At 40.4% G+C, this 16,816-nt stretch overlaps 2 pseudogenes; both read left to right on the top strand.

Annotated features, from left to right (window-relative positions):
- Positions 1-9,076: 9,076 nt before the first annotated feature.
- On the top strand, positions 9,077-9,773 carry LOC123470701 (annotated as a pseudogene).
- Positions 9,774-11,974: 2,201 nt separating this feature from the next.
- On the top strand, positions 11,975-15,149 carry LOC116934770 (annotated as a pseudogene).
- The last annotated feature ends 1,667 nt before the right edge of the window (positions 15,150-16,816 follow it).

Raw genomic sequence — 16,816 nt, 5'->3', positions numbered from 1 at the left:
GATTTTTATTTATTTTACTCGAACATTGAAGCTTTTCCTAGTCTGCCCTTGAAACTCACGGATAGTTAGATATAACCATCTTGAGGCATGGAAGAATTTCTGACGATTTTCCTGTTCCTTTTCCTCTGGGCTGGTGTTCACGGCTAATCGAGTCACCGTTTTCAGCCATTTGAAAATCGCGTGATATTGTCTCTTCGACTTTTTTTAATTTCATCTAATCGACATAATTAATTAAGGAAATTGAAGAAAAACCACAAACATATCTTAAAAAAGAAATCCCAAACGTTTAGATGAGAATAGACACAGCGGTTTTTGCTGGGCCGGCTTTAACTTTAACTTACCAATTTCAGAATGCTAGTTCTAAATGTATGAACTGCCGACTCGGTTAAACTCTAGTGTATTATTATGACTGGCCTAACACCTAAGTGTCAGCGTATATTCGGTTCCATCTATTAGTCTTTCTTTTTCTAAATGTTGCTTGCAAATTCGATTGCTGAATTTGTGATGACCAATAACGGATGATTGTTAGTTTGAAACAATCTTTTCGCGTTTGTTGGATATCTTTGAAAGCTAATACCAGATTTGGATGGCTATGTAATAAAAGAATAACGAAAAATAAGGTTTCTTGATGCCACACATTCTTTGTTCAACGCGTGACAAGAGGCTTGTACAAATCCGATTCGATAACATTTGTTCAAGTAGAACGTAAGTTACTCAAAAATCAAAACTCCAGTCATGACGCATTATCTTTCCTTCATCTGAAAAAAAGAAAAGATTAAAATAGAGTCGACTGAAGAAAGGCAACTGGTGACTAAAAAAGTTAAGCCATCGGCTACCTGAGAGAGGTTTTCCCATTTTCAAATGCAATAAGCTTCTTGAATTAGAAACGCGATTACCATTGGCTGATTTGCTGCCAGATGTCACGATAGTTTTAAAAGGCAATGTGTCTCAGTCACGCGAAAAGAAATTGAAATTTCCATAATGACTAATTCGAACTTGACTGAATTTTTAGTCGTGCAGCCGGTTACGACGTCCCTAAGTCGGGTGGTAAAACTATCGCACGTGTGGCAGGTAAAATCATTCAGTGGATTGGTAAAGTCGCTAATATTTATACTTAAATTGATACAAAATGATTGCTTCTCTATTGTTCATTTCTTGGAAAATGAATTTTTTAAATTTGTTGAAACCATTTATGGAGCGACAACTATATGTAGTGAAGCAATGTAATCGTCTGAGACTCACCGCGAGAGTGAGCTCTTCCCTATTTCTTACCTAACTAAAGCCGTCGTCATTATAGCTAACTTCATGTGAAACCACCTCATTTGCTATTGCTACCGCATCAGCCTCTAATACATGACATTGTTTTCTATCAATACGAGTTTGATGCACTTACTCGCCGTTTCTTCAGTTCAGTTTTTCATCAATCCTAACCTCAATTTTAGCCTCGATTACGTCATAAAGGGTACTCCCCCTCGGCGGTGGGAATGTAACTTGTCCGAAAAAGCAGGCAAATATCCTGACGTCAATTCGTTTTCTTTCCATTAAATGGTGTGCCTTATTGGATATTAAGTTTGATTTACATGAGCATACACCACGACTAAACGTCACGTTGAAATTCGTGACTCTTTTTTCAAACAGAGGAACTCGTATTGGGTTGAGGACTTCTCGGAGTCTTTTTCCTTCACCAGCTATGTTGACGAAATTGTTTGTTTTATATTCCTCCATATATTTGGTATGGAAAAAATTGCCGTAAAGAACGGGGAAAGCAGGCTGGAAATTCCAGCTATGCAAACATATATGAATTACAGCCGCCACACAACGGACTATAGAAAACAAAAAGATGAATTTTTTAATTTTTACATTAGGCGAGGTCTTGATTTTCACACGGTAGCTGGGCAGAAGATAAAGGATGCTGGAACAGTCGGAACAGCAACAGCGAAAATTGCAGGTCAAGAAGGCTGGGCGAACGGACAACAAGTAGCAGCAAATGGCGAGGTGACAGCAAATACGAGCAACACGGAGAAATTAACTTGAACAAAAATAACTAAGAGGATACCGTAATGAAAGTCAACCAGGCTGGAAATCGTAAAAAATGAATGTGTGTTTTTAGAAAAAAGGAAAATGATAAAGCTTTTTGTTTTTCAATAACTTCTATGTATTTTTTAACTCTTTTTATTCATGTAGATACAGGGGATTTAAGCACTTCGTCCTCATCAGAGTTTATTTCTAACCCGTGTTCCCGAATAACACAGTGACGTTCCAGAGACGTCCCAAACACGTCATTTTGAGACGTCTGAGATACACTTGAAACACGAGAGATTCAGATTGTCTGACACTGGAAAAATGCGATTTCGAAGGACCATTTTTGGCCGTTCCATGAAAGAACAGATCGCCATGTATGGTTTGTCTGTATTCAAAGAATTATTAGTTTTGTTCATGACTTCTGTTTTTCATTTTCTTACTTCCATTGACTTCAGCATTTCGTTGTTCGTTATAGGTGAAAAGGGCTGTATGGCTCTCTTTTCCCGTTGAATCCTTCGATCAGCAGCTACTCGATATCTCCAAACTGGGCATCATGATTTTGAGCACCTGTTTGAGTATACAATCCATCTCGCATTGCAACTCTGCAAAAAAAAAATTATAAAACGTGCCACTGTGTCATTTTGCACTCCATAGGGCGAAGCGGTGTTCGGATATTTGATTACTAGCATGCTACTCACCTATGCTAATCTGGAAATTTTTACCCTTCACTAAGCTGACGATATGGCAGTTTACGCACAAGTAAAAGGTGTTTTCGGCGCAGAAAAAATACTCTAGCCCAAAAAATAATAGGTCTACAGGTTTCAGGAATTATCTTCCGAAGGGCCAGTTAACTGCCGGCGCAGATGGTCAGTCGGGTCTTACGGGGGTGAGCCTGCCGGATTGGTATGATCTTACGTGGTTAACTTTTATCTGGTGCCGTAGCACGTTTCAGGAGCCACAGCTTTCGCCTTGATCTGGCTACGGCTAGAGGTCCTTGGTATTTCCTTCGCCGTGTCAGGCTAGAGCAATGCCGAGAGTTCTGTTGGACCTTATCGGGCTCAATAGAGATTGCGGTCGCTAGAGTATTACTCTTCGCGGTGATGAATTGGACCCCGGGTCGGCTTCGGTCGTCTCAGGTCGCAGGCTGGCTCGGCAACTGGGCTGACGGCTGGACCGGCTTAAGAGAACGGCGGTGACAGAAATCCTCGACCTTAACTGTATAAATCAGGGGGTTAAGTGGAAGAAAGTCAACTTGACTCGAGAGTTCGGTGAAAAAAAGTGAGTGTATTTCCACGGTTGAACAGCCCCTTATATACATGGGAAAAACTAAACCGTTGTCTGATCTTCTTCGAGCGTCCGATCCTGGAATAGAGGGCACCAGTTGATGTGATGTTCCTTACCGGTTATCGATCGGTAACCTTCCCGATAACCCTGCGGAAACTAACCCAATATTCTGGCGGGAGCACTCTGCAGGCTCCGCCTCAATGAGTTCAACCTTCACGTCATTCCTTTCAGCCTCAACAGGTGTCTCCATATATATGGAAAAGCACTCAGGCAGTTCCGATGTCACTGTCTCGCGCTCCAGCCTCTTAACTTCGTCTCTTGCGAGCCGTAGACCGTCTTAAGTTGTTTGCTTCCACTCTTCGACTTCCCTTTCCTCGGTGGCGGGATTATTAAGGGTCACCACCCGGACGAGGGCTGTGAGCTTCGTCCGTCGGAATTTCCGACAACAAGTAGGGCAGTAAATACGATCACGAGTTTCTGGCGGAATAATCAGAACTCTCCTAAATTTTTTCACACAATTGCAAGATACCGACCAGTCCGCTACTTTTGATCCATGGTAGGCACATCCCACCGACCAACGGTGCGAAATTTATTGGCCTTACTTTCGACTAGGAGCTAACGTAGTTCGCCAACGTAAACGCAAATGGAATGGAATGCCTCAGAATGAGAAACCTCTTCAACGTCCTAACACCTAAAAAATACGGCCCCAACACCCATACCTTAGCGACCCTCTTTAAAGAAATCGTGCATACAAAAATGAACTACGTCATCATAGACTATGGCGTAACGAGCTCCACCAACTTTGCTAAAATTGACATCGCAAGCCACGAGATTGTTCTAAATCTTCTACGCTGATCTCGGCCTGGAAAAGACGAAAAGAAGAATGAAATGGCTTGCATCTGGCCATCTTATCAAGATGGGAAACATCAATCCCAACAACATGACCCCCCAAGAAGCATGTCCAATATCACCCCTGCACTCAGCGAGATAGCTGCCCTCGACTATCATCTATTCACAGCCAATCCTGATTATTCCGAACAAAGGAAAATCCTCCCGCCGTTGTCAACCCCTTCTCACTCCATCTTTTTCTTCGCCATGTCAAAATCAGACGCAACAAAAAACAAAAAAAAAGCCCATGCACTGTTTAATAGCTTTACCAAACAGCTCCAACAGACAACATTCGTAGCTTTCTCTGATAGATTCGTCACTTCTGCCTACATCTCGTGTGTCTACACCATACCAGACATAAAATCCGAAGAAACATGGTTCCTTAGACCTGGATCCAATATCCAAACCACCGAGCTACACGGCATCCTCTAAACCCTGGAAGCCTACTACCATTTAGAGCCAGGGGCCCCACAGCTTTACATTTTTTCAAACGCGCAAGCAGCACTGATGGCAATCAATGCTGCCCCCAAACAAAACCACAACCCAAGAATTAAGGAAATTTGGGACTTACTCAACAGTCTTAAAGATGGTGATACCCATACACACTCATCTCCTGGATCCCGAGTAATGTTAACATCCATAGGAATAAACAGGCATACAGGCAGGTCAATGAACAAGGCAATATACCGACAACAAACCTCATCGCTTATATCCTCGCTGCACCTAGGAAAATATAAAAGGAAATGGTTAGTCCATACACTCACTGAACTGAAAAACTCTGACAAACCCTGCTTATGTTTCAGAAACAAACTTGGCATCAGCGAGTGGTATCACCAACTGGTTAAAGTCTATTTTACCCGACCAAATATACTAAACTAAACTTAATTTACTTACCTATATTCAATTAACTAAGCTGGGCCAAGTGCGAGTGAAATGAGGCAATAACAGGGTTTTTAAGTGGATAAGGGTGAAATAAAGTTAACTGAACTGAATAGTATAGTAGAATGTAGTATTGGGATTATACATAGTCACATAAAAAAGTTACTTTGTTTAATAGCTAAAGTGACTTAGATTTCATTTGAATAAAGATTAAATTTTAAGATTAGCTAAAAAAAAATAATACAATAAAAAAAATCATCATTATTCTAAACAAGTTATTATTATCAGATATCTGAGTTCGAAGTGATCGTCAGAATAGCTGAGTTGCTAAAGCAGCTGATTCCGAATAGAAAATAAGAGAGAAGTAGGGTTTGATCCCAGGGGTAAGCTTTTCTTTTTTGTGGTTTTTCATTGCATGTATAATGAAGGATATCCAATGGACGTCTGTTTCAGGACGTCCAATGGATGGTCTAAAGAAAGTCTAAAAAATCGGACATTAGGATGTCCCTGTGACCTTCATTATACGTCGGATGGGATAACCCATTTGGTTCAAAAGGACGTAGCTGGGATATCCCTATGACGGCAGAATGCTAGTAAGTACTGAGCACCTGTCACGACGATCTCTTAACCAGCCACATGGAAATCACCAATACTTATAAAAAATTTGCAGAATGCTACTAGTGTAAAGCTTCCTGGAAATCAGTAAAATCACATGTGTCATCGAAAGAAATAAAAAACAAAATGCATAAGTTATAATGGCCTTCCTAAGCAAATAAGTAATCGCTGTTCCATGTCCTGAAGTCAAGACAAAGGGTGTTGTGTTTATTCTCAACCAAATAATTAATTAATTTGCTAACATGGGTTCATGAATAGAATCATCTTGGACCAAGGAAATGCATTCACTTGAGAGGACTTCATCACAGTGGGTACGCTATTCATTTCTTCATTTCCCAAACTTTTTTCTAGCCCTAATTCTATCTATTTTATTTTTATTTTATTGTTGTTTTTAATTGTCTCGTCTCTTCTAGCAAAAAATTTTTGTTTCCTGCAAGAATTTTGTCTGCTACAAAGGAATTGGGGCTAGAAAAAAAATTTTGGAAATGAAGAAATGAATAACATACCCACTGTAGCAAAGAAAAGGGGATAAATCTAAATTATAGTTACTGAAGCTTATTTTTTAACGTGAAGGAGCTGGTTCTCCATAAGACGCTGCAGACACAGCAGAACAACTTTAATTTTAAACGGTATTGTCTACATTGTTTGTAAGGAAAAATGAGCTGCGTTATTGTAAAAGGGTTTCATAATACACCACGGAATCACAAAGGAAAGTTGTAAACAATATCGTTTAACATTAAAATTTAGCGGTTTTCTAAAACTAAATACCCATGAATTTAATATTAAAATGGCAAATGTAGCTCGTTCACTTACCTTTCACACAAAATTATTGCTAGTATCATTCGGTAAATTGTAAACGTTTCACAAACATGTAACATGGGTTCATGAATAGAATCATGTTGGACCAAGGAAATGCATTCACTTGAGAGGACTTCATCACAGTGGGTACGCTATTCATTTCTTCATTTCCCAAACTTTTTTCTAGCCCTAATTCTATCTATTTTATTTTTATTTTATTGTTGTTTTTAATTGTCTCGTCTCTTCTAGCAAAAAAATTTGGTTTCCTGCAAGAATTTTGTCTGCTACAAAGGAATTGGGGCTAGAAAAAAAATTTTGGAAATGAAGAAATGAATAACATACCCACTGTAGTAAAGAAAAGGGGAGAAATCCAAATTATAGTTACTTAAGCTTATTTTTTAACGTGAAGGAGCTTGTTCTCCATAAGACGCTGCAGACACAGCAGAACAACTTTAATTTTAAACGGTATTGTCTACATTGTTTGTAAGGAAAAATGAGCTGCGTTATTGTAAAAGGGTGTCGATTGATCAACTTTATTCATAATAAAACTGATGGCGAAAGCTCCTATTACGGAGCGCCAGTGGGGTTTTGTATTTAGCATGCCTGGCATGCTGGTTGGTGTAAGTGATTGCCGACTTTTTCCCCTTGTGAAATACGTCCCACATAGCAACGGGTTATCTTTATGACATCCAAGGATGTCCGGATGTCCCGAGTGGGGATGTCCTAAGGATGTCTTCAAAATAATGTTTTAGACTCCTTCGTTTCGTCCAAATGTCCGGGAATAGTACTATATTTAAGACGTCTATCAAGACAGTTTGAGGACAACTTAATATCGTCAGTTTGATTCCTTAAAGATATTTTTTAATCTTAAGGACATCTCTTCTTAAAGACATCTTTATATTGTCCTTAATTGCTTTGTCCATAAGTGTCCCCTGCAGGACATCTTAAAGACATCTCTATATAGCCCTAAATTGCTTTGTCCGTAACTATCTCTTAAAAGACATCTTAAAAACATCTTCATATTGTCCTTAATTGCTTTCTCCATAAGTATCCCCTACAGGACATCTTCAAGACATCTCTATATAGTCCTAAATTGTTTTGTCCATAAGTATCCATTACAGGACATCTTAAAGACATCTTCCTATAGACATAAATTGCTTTGTCCATAAGCAACCCATACAGATCATCTTTAAAACACCTTTATATGGTCCTTAAATCCTTTTTCCATAAGTGTCCCCTACAGGACATCTTAAATACATCTCTTTATAGTCCTAAATGGCTTTGTTCATAAGTTTTCCCTGCAGGATATCTTAAAGACATCTCTATATAGTCCTAAATTGCTTTGTCCATAACTATCCCTTGAAAGATATCTTAAAAACATCTTCATATTGTCCTTTATTGCTTTTTCCGTAATTATCCCCTACAGGACATCTTAAAGACATCTCTATATTGTCATAAATTGCTTTGTCCATAACTATCCCTTAGAGGACATCTTAAAGACATCTCTATATAGTCCTAAATTGCCTTTTCAATAAGTCTCCCTTACAGGACATCTTAAAGACATCTTCATATAGTCATAAATTACTTTCCGACACGGCACAAAGATATCTTTTTTTTGTGATAACGATGTAAAGTCGTACTATATATATGAAATTATATCTTTTAGGATGTAAACGACATGGCTAAAGAAATGGCAATGATAACTATGCCATAAATAAGATGTCAATAAGGCATCAACGATATGAGAACTTTTTAGCATGACATCTTTAGCTTTAAAAAAGTTGTCTTAAAAATAACATTAATAAGAGTACCTTTTGCCAACATTTTAAGCTCTGTAAAAAAGTTGTTTTCAGGTGACATCTTTTTTACATAATATCAACTGCTTTAAATAGGTTGTCTTTACTGGAAGAAAATCTGGTCAACACTATCCAGCTAAAAATAAGATGTAAAAAGGATGACCTCAAAATTATCATATTATTATCATATTATTATATATTATATTATATTACATGATATATATACAGTCATGCTTGGAAGTTTCTTTAGCAGGCTAATCGGTCTATATCCTTCTATATCTTTTTGATGGAGGGGATACTTTGGTGCCTACCATACCCCTTTATGCTATTCCTATTTCTCTTTCTTTGCAACCCGCGAAAAAAGTGCAAAATTAAAAGTAGGAAAATTGACTGAAAGGTAGAGGAAGAGAAGAATGGAAAGAAAACGAGGGTATGGTAGGCACCATAGTATCCCTTCCGTCCAAACAAAATGAAAGGATATAGACCCATTTGCCTGCTAAAGAAACTTCAATTGTCAAACTAAGAAACAAGCATGACTGTATATATATGTAGATATGTATATTATTATATATTTATAATAAATGAAACGCAATTATGTTATTAAAATACTTATTTACTTTAAGTCTTACTTATTTATATAATTTTTTTGCTGTTGTTATCTATTTCACGCCCTTTAAATCAAATGCGTTATAAAGTATTGTCGCAACTCTGTATTTGTCTTTGTTACAAAAAAAGAGTTGTGGTAACCTAATTTCTCAATTGTAATTTTTCTTGCGTCAGTGGCATGCTTTTACCTCATGCAAAAGGATAGGTTAACAAAATATTTCGAGTGAAAAATGATGTTTTTTGTGGTAAAAATTATTGAATCTAACGAAATTGTTGTTGTGCCTGTGCATTGGTACCAGTTTAGCGACAATAAATGTGCCTGGCCCATAAAAGATGCACAAAACCGCGCTGAAAGGGAGGAAGTTTTCAGCACGTGGTGGCCACGCTACAACGCTCAAGTGATTCCATCGCACGGTAAGTTTTACATTATACAATTGTTTTACTTAATTTTCAAATTTGTTTTTAGATCCGCATAATCCGATCATTGGGGGGAAATGATCTGGGGAAAGTTTTAAGAACGGCATGGCGTTACTTTATGTCCGACAAACTATTGAATCAGTTAACGTGGAAAGGACAGCATAAAACCAATAGAAAAAAACCAAAGGACATTAAAGGCTTGCAAACCTACCGGCTCCCTTCGGTTATTTATAGTAAATATCAATTTATGAATCCGTATATCCAATCGATATTTTATGTATTGTTTGGCGTTACAAATGTGATGTAATATTTCTAAAAATGTTACAGATGCAATTAAAGAAGAAGGTGGAATTTACGCCAACGTTTTGTTTGAGTGATCTCAACAAACTCAGCGCAGAATTTGTCACAAAGGCAGGTACTCGCTTGGCTGCTAAGCAGAAAAAGTTGGTGGAAAACAAAGATATGTAGTTTGTCTTTATTATTGCTGTAACCGCCAGGAAAAACTGCCTATCTTTGATATTGTTGTATGTTAATACAAAATATGCAACATCGTATTCATGTATACCTTGTTTTCATTATATGTATATATATAATATCTATATATATATATATATATGTATACTGTATAAAATTCATAAATATATACTATATAAAATACACATATATATGTATATATATATAGTACATGTATATCTTGTAGGTAACGTTAGGTTATCTACAGTACGTATTCTTAGTAACATGTTTATAAATAAGGAAACTTTAAGATAACGTTTTGCTAAGATTTGTACAAGAAAGCTATGATGTTTATTCTTAAAGATGAACATTAGACAAAAAAATCTATGGGACAAACGTACTTTTAAAAATCTTTTTTATATGATTTGCCCGGACATTTTTTAACACAATAGACTGACTTTAAGATATAAGCAAGTTATATAAAGTACAAACTTTTTTTTACAACTTTACATCTGTTTCACAAAAAAAAAGATATCTTTGTGCCGTGTGGGTTGTCCATAAGAACCCTTACAGGACATCTTAAAGACATCTTTATATTGTCCTTAATTACTTTCTTCATAAGTGTCCCCTACAGGACATCTTAAATACATCTCTTTATAGTCCTAAATTGCTTTGTTTAGAAGTGTCCCCTGCAGGATATCTTAAAGACATCTCTATATAGTCCTAAATTTCTTTGTCCATAACTATCCCTTGAAGGATATCTTAAAAACATCTTCATATTGTCCTTAATTGCTTTTTCCATAAGCAGAGTTGCCACTTTAGCAGAATGGTCAAATTCTAGTCGTTTTCCCTGACTTCCAGTACCAAATTTAATCGATTTCCAGAATTGTTTCCGGAGCCCTCTAACACTACGTTGAAAACAATACAAGCGCTTGCACTCATACGACCTGGTTTAATGAACTGACTTAGTCTTTCTTGTCTCAAAAGGATATCACAACCAACAACTGATTGCGACCAATATGGGAAATAACACGGGAATAAATATTTTTTCTTGAAAAGGTTACTTTCGTTGAAAAAATTGTGAAAAAATGGGGGCTGATCAGTAATTTCTTAACTCTATTTGGAGCTCTCTTTTTCTTCGTTTTAATGCGGAATGATCTTCCGCTGCGCGGTGAGTTAGTTCGTTCAATTCTTCTGTTACGCTTTCAAGCAACAATTCAAGTTTTTTTTTGCCGCTTTTTCCTCAGACTCCTTACAATCATTACTTATCTTTTTGGCTTCTTCCAAAAAATCTTGTATCTCGAAGATGAACGGCGGGTTTCTTGAATCATTTCTTGAGAAATTTTGACCTTAAGTGAGCCTCCACACTCTTGGATACTGTTATATACGATCCTTTGACTTACTAATGATTGGTCACTGAGATTTTCAACCAAAAGGTTTTTGTTGATTGAAAAACCTGATTCAACAGCTGCGTTTCCGAAAATTCAAACAGTCTATGCGAAATGCTTCTATATCTTTATCATCAGCAAAAGGTGAACTTGGTCCTTTTTGCTCAGAAATCTTCTTCTTTCCGGCTTCCGCTTTCTTTAAAGCTTCCAGTTGATCAAACGTAGCCATTCCGATGGCAACACGTTTGGGAGGCAGACAAATTTCTGAATCATCTAAATTGTATAGCGGAACCCATTCCGCTCTACCCTAAGGGTGTAGACTCATTTATTTTAGCCTTTTAAAGATTTTGAAGGCCACCTTGCCCTCTTCCCCCGTACAACGCCTCTTTTATCTCAGACTCATTTTTGATTTCGCTTAGGAAACAACGCTCAGACATAATGTCAAGGATCAGTAGAAACCGACCACCGCCGAGTGAATTTTTTTACTGTCGGGTTTTCGATCCACGTGCCGGTGGCTTCGAGCAGCGGAACGTCGATCGATAGAGAGTCCGTGAGCGTCAATTTCGAATCGACTCACATCGTGGACATCCTAGACTCCACGAGAGAGATAGATCGCCGATTGCTTCGCCACGTTACGTGCCGCAGTGGGCTAACAGAGATCGTGGATATTCCGAGCACGAAGGTTTTGCTTCGGAATTTAACTCAGATTTCCACAACAACCGATCTTACGACCGGTTCGACCAATTTTTTTAACGTGACGGTCGTGGCGATCGGGAAAGACGTTTTGACGAAGCAAACGATCGCAGGTGATACTGGCAGTCGTCCGCAATGCGCGATGACCAGGGCGAGGCACGTGAGTACCGTTGCGGCGAGGACGGTTTTTATCTGTATAGATACGATGGGATTTGCTACGACGACGAAGGATTCTCTTATCGTTTTGGTGAAGACGGTTTCTACTACGATACTGAGGAGGGCCGCCCTTACGATTCAGGAGGGTTTTGTTGCGACGAAAACGGTGTGCGATTAGAATACGCCGAAGGGCCCCAACCGAACAAAAGTTTTAATTTAGATGAGCACTCTTTCGTACCTGGAACGCCTCGTGTCGTGAGTGCCAGAAAATCCCCACGGCCGTCTCGAAAGCCATCTCCGGTGAGATTTCATGCTGGATGACAAACGGTATTTCGACTGAGGCCTCCAAGGCAATATCGAAAGAATTTCCGCTTGAGTATGTGGACACAGAATTTGCGATCAAACCACCTATACTGGACGGATGGATCGGCCAGCGGGCGAAGTTGAGACCCGACAAAGGTCTCCTTAAAACAATTAATGCGACGGAAGACTCTTTGATTAAAGCCTGATCGATCTCTATTCTCGTTTAAGTTCTTTGCCAGGTAGTGACGCAGCGAAAAGATCAGTACAGGCCGCGCTTCAGCAATGACCCCGTGAATTTTTTCATATCACACGAAAGCGTCACAGCACCGTAATAGCGTTCGCCGAACCCGCATCGGAATATTTGTTGCGTGATCCGGATGCGTTTGAAAGCGGAAAGGAGGCGCGTTCCTTCCTCTTCACAGAAAAATATCTGCAGGCAATGTTGACGGACGCTAGTCAGGACAATACTCTGGCTCAAGCAGCTAGAGTAGCGGCAGCAGCTGCAGCCGCTATTGAACCCAAAGCTCAGAATCCGAGGCGGTTTCGTTTTCCCCCAGAGCAGACGGTCGCATCGTTTCACCAGACCCCACGTTTCGACGGCATTCAAGTCAGCCGAGGCGGAAGAGGTGGCCGGGGCAGAAGGAGCGGCAGAAGCAGAAGTCAACGCCACAATACGTGGCTGCAAGGGGGCCGAAGGTATGTTTATTTAAATCCTGATCCTTTGGCGTCTCGCAAAGATGACTCTAAACCCCGTTCCAAATCAGTCAGTAAACCAGCGAGTATGTTTCATTCCAGTCTTTACGGGGGAAGTACGACCCCGATGGGCGTCGCGTCCAGACTAAAGAATTTTGCTTCCCATTGGACGTCGGTTACGGATGATCTTTGGGTCCTTAAGACAGTTAGCGAAGGTTTGCGTCTAGAGTTTACTGCCGAGCCTGTTCAAAAATTTCTCCCGTCTGAAATTACTATGTCAGAAGAGATGACGGCCATTTGTGACAAACAAGTTAACGAACTTTTATCCAAACAAGCGATAAATGAGGTCATGGACGGCTCCGACGGCTTCGTGTGCTCGTTTTTCTGCATTAAGAAAAAGCAGGCGGGAAAATTTCGACCGATAGTTAATTTGAAACCGCTCAATCGTTTCATTAAATATCAGCATTTTAAAATGGAGAACCTTGACTCGGTCCATTTTTTAATCAGGGAAGGTGATTGGATGGTCAAAGTAGACCTGCAAGATGCCTACTTTACAGTTGAGATCCTTCATTCTCATTAAAAATTTTTACGGTTCAGGTGGAGGACGTGCATATTCGAATTTAAATGTATGCCGTTCGGACTTTCTTCGGCTCCAAGAGTCTTTACTAAAATCTTGAAGGTAGTCATGGCGTTTCTGCGTAGGTGAGCCATCCGGATAATTATTTATCTCGATGATATTTTGATCCTGAACGGTTCAGCAGAAGGGCTCCTAGCAGACCTTAAGGTAGTGGTGGAATTACTACAAGCTTTGGGGTTCATAATTAATCAAGAGAAGTCCATTTTTACTCCCTCTCAGGTGATAGAATATTTGGGACTCGTCGTCAGTTCGATAGACTTATCATTCGCGTTACCCACATCAAAGGCAGAAGCAGTAAAGAAAATGTGCGAGTTGGCCCTAGCCGAGGGAACGGTATCGTTGCGGACGCTGGCTTCCATCCAAGGAAATTTTTGCTGGGCTATACCGGCGATACCCTTCGCTCAATCGCACTACCGTAGCCTACAGCGATTTTATATTTCAAACGCGCAACGGGCCAACTCCGAGTTCAACACTAAGGTGCGGCTATCCCCCTGCGCCCAACTGGATCTCAAGTGGTGGATAGCCAACATCGAAAAATGTAGCGGCAAAACGTTTTTCCCGAGGGATGCGGACATAGAAATTTTCTCTGATGCGTCGTTATCAGGATGGGGGGCCGCATGCAATGGTGTCACTACACGGGGCCCTTGGACACTAAGCGACAGAGAGAAGCACATAAACGAGCTTGAGTTACTAGGAGCTTTATTCGCGATTCAGGCCTTCGGGGCAAATTCCAGCAACGTAGCGATCAGCATCTTTTTGAATAATCCAACCGCAGTTAGTTACGTAAACAAATGCGGTGGCACCAGATCAAGAGCTCTTACGGCCACGGCTAAAACTATGATGGACTGGTGCGAGATGCGCAACATCTCACTAGAGGCAGTACATCTGGCGGGCGAGCTGAATGTTGTCGCCAATCGAGAATCCAGGGCGGAAGCTGACGCCAGCGATTGGCGGCTGAGCCCTTCGGCTTTTATCGAAATCCGGAAGGTTTGGGATATGAACACAGATTTATTTACCGCTCCGTGGAACGCCCAATTGTCGAAATTTGTGTCATGGAAGCCACAACCCGGTGCAATGGCCGTAAACACGTTTTCAGTTAGCTGGGATCGAGTTAAAGGCTATGCGTTTCCCCCCTTTTCATTAATTTGTAGATGATGTATTGAAAAGCTGTGGTGGGAGAAAGCGACAATCGTTTTAATTTGTCCAATTCAGCAAGGCCAACCGTGGTTTCCGGTGCTACTGGAACACGCTTGCGATATCCCTCGCCTAATGTTACCATCGGAGAGCCTCGTAACGTCGGTACACGGCACACCTCACCCATTACTCCAATCAGGTGCGCTCAAGCTGGCCGCTTGGAGACTCTCCGGAGTTCCTACAGCCAGCAAGGGTTTTCGGAGCCAGCTATCGAGCTTCTCTTGGAAGGAGGCCGCGCCAACACCAACGCAGCGTATGAATCGGCATGGAACAGTTGGTGCGATTTGTGTGTTTTGCGGGATAAAAATCCCCTTTCTAGCAATGTAAATTCAATTTCAGATTATCTGGCCCATTTGCAAACGACCTGCAAATCGTACAGCTTGATCAATATTCATTGGTCCATGCTTTCCGTTACCCTACAACCAATCGACGAGTGCCCAATTGGGCAGCCCCTGCTTATCATCAAATTATTAAAAGGGTGCCATAACCGTAACCAACCCAATCCCAAGTACAGGTAACATGGGACCCTACGCGTGTTTTTGATTTTAATACCTCCGTGGGCGATAACTGCGCACTCCCAATAGCCGCGCTGGTAGGAAAGTTGGCTACCTTGTTGGCCTTAGCTACTCTGCTTAGAGTGTCGGAGCTGGCCTCCATTCCGTTTTCATCAGTAAAATTTTCAGAAAATTCGGTTAAATTCGCCCTATCAAAACCCCGAAAAGCGCAGTGAAACGGGCCCTTGCAGTCATTTTCGCTGGCCACCTGCCCGGACTCGGACGTGGGCCCAGTAGCGACTTTACGGTCTTACATTGACCGTACAAGTACCAGCCGGCCAAAAAATATTGATGGAATGCTCTTTACTACTACCATTTAGACCTTCGGGCCAGTAAAGCCTCGCTTACACTAGAGGTTTTTCTTAAGCTTTTAGTTCCTTAATCTTTTAATAATATAATATACTTAAATAATATCTTATAATAAATAACATTACATATATAATATCTTATAATAATACCTTAACTTCTTAAAATTAAAAGCTTAAAAGCTTAAAAAAACCACTAGTGTAAGCGAGGCTTAACGGGCAATACAGTTGGCCCTTGGATTAAAAACTTTGTGAAATCGGCGGGGATCGACACAACGATATTTAGCGCTCATTCGACTTGAAGTGCGGCATCCTCGTTGGCCGTCACGCGGGGACTTCATATAGATGTGATATTACAGGCCGGCCATTGGGCCAGCCAAACGACATTTAGTCGGTATTAAAATCGAGGAGTCGACGCAACATTTGCAACATCGGTCTTAAACGACGCGTAATCTTTAAAATCACCCTTAGGCTAGAGCGGAATGGGTTCCGCTATACAATTGGAAATTACCGGAGTGATCGCGAAGCGATCACGAAGGGTAATTTAAATTGTATGAGGAAGAATGAGAGAGACCTTAAGGGTCTTCTAACCCATCCCTAAATCCTCCCGTCTCATTCAAACCCTCACATATTTTTTTCCTAAATGTTGCGTATTTGTCGCCACGGTCAGGATCGAACCGGAGAGACAGTCGAAGAGGGGTTGAGGAGCCAGCCAAACGGAATGAAGAATAATATCTCCAATCAATTTTTGTTCCCCTGTTTCATGAAGGCAACATATGCCAAACTTTACCTTTGTTCATAAGAAGCGGCTTTTTCTGGCAATGCCGGCCAGTTTTTTATGCCCATCTGTTTATGTTCCATTTTATTACAATGTTTGTTTATATGTTGTAACCCGTCTTGCGATGTTTTCCCCAAGAAAAATAAGTCTGAGAGAGAAGGGGCGTTGTACGGGGGAAGAGGGCAAGGTGGCCTTCAAAATCTTTTAAAGGCTAAAAGAATCGCTTCGCGATCACTCCGGTAATTTCCAATTAAGGCACGTTAGTTCTTCAGATGACAAGTTTTCCAGCAATCAGGTTTCAGAATTCTTTTTAATATGTTCCGAGTATTTTTCCAACTTCATTGTAGATGGATGGAG

The sequence above is a fragment of the Daphnia magna genome, linkage group LG3, assembly GCF_020631705.1.
Source record: "Daphnia magna isolate NIES linkage group LG3, ASM2063170v1.1, whole genome shotgun sequence".
NCBI classification, from domain to species: Eukaryota; Metazoa; Arthropoda; class Branchiopoda; order Diplostraca; family Daphniidae; genus Daphnia; species Daphnia magna.
This window is presented reverse-complemented; position numbering and strand designations above follow the sequence as displayed.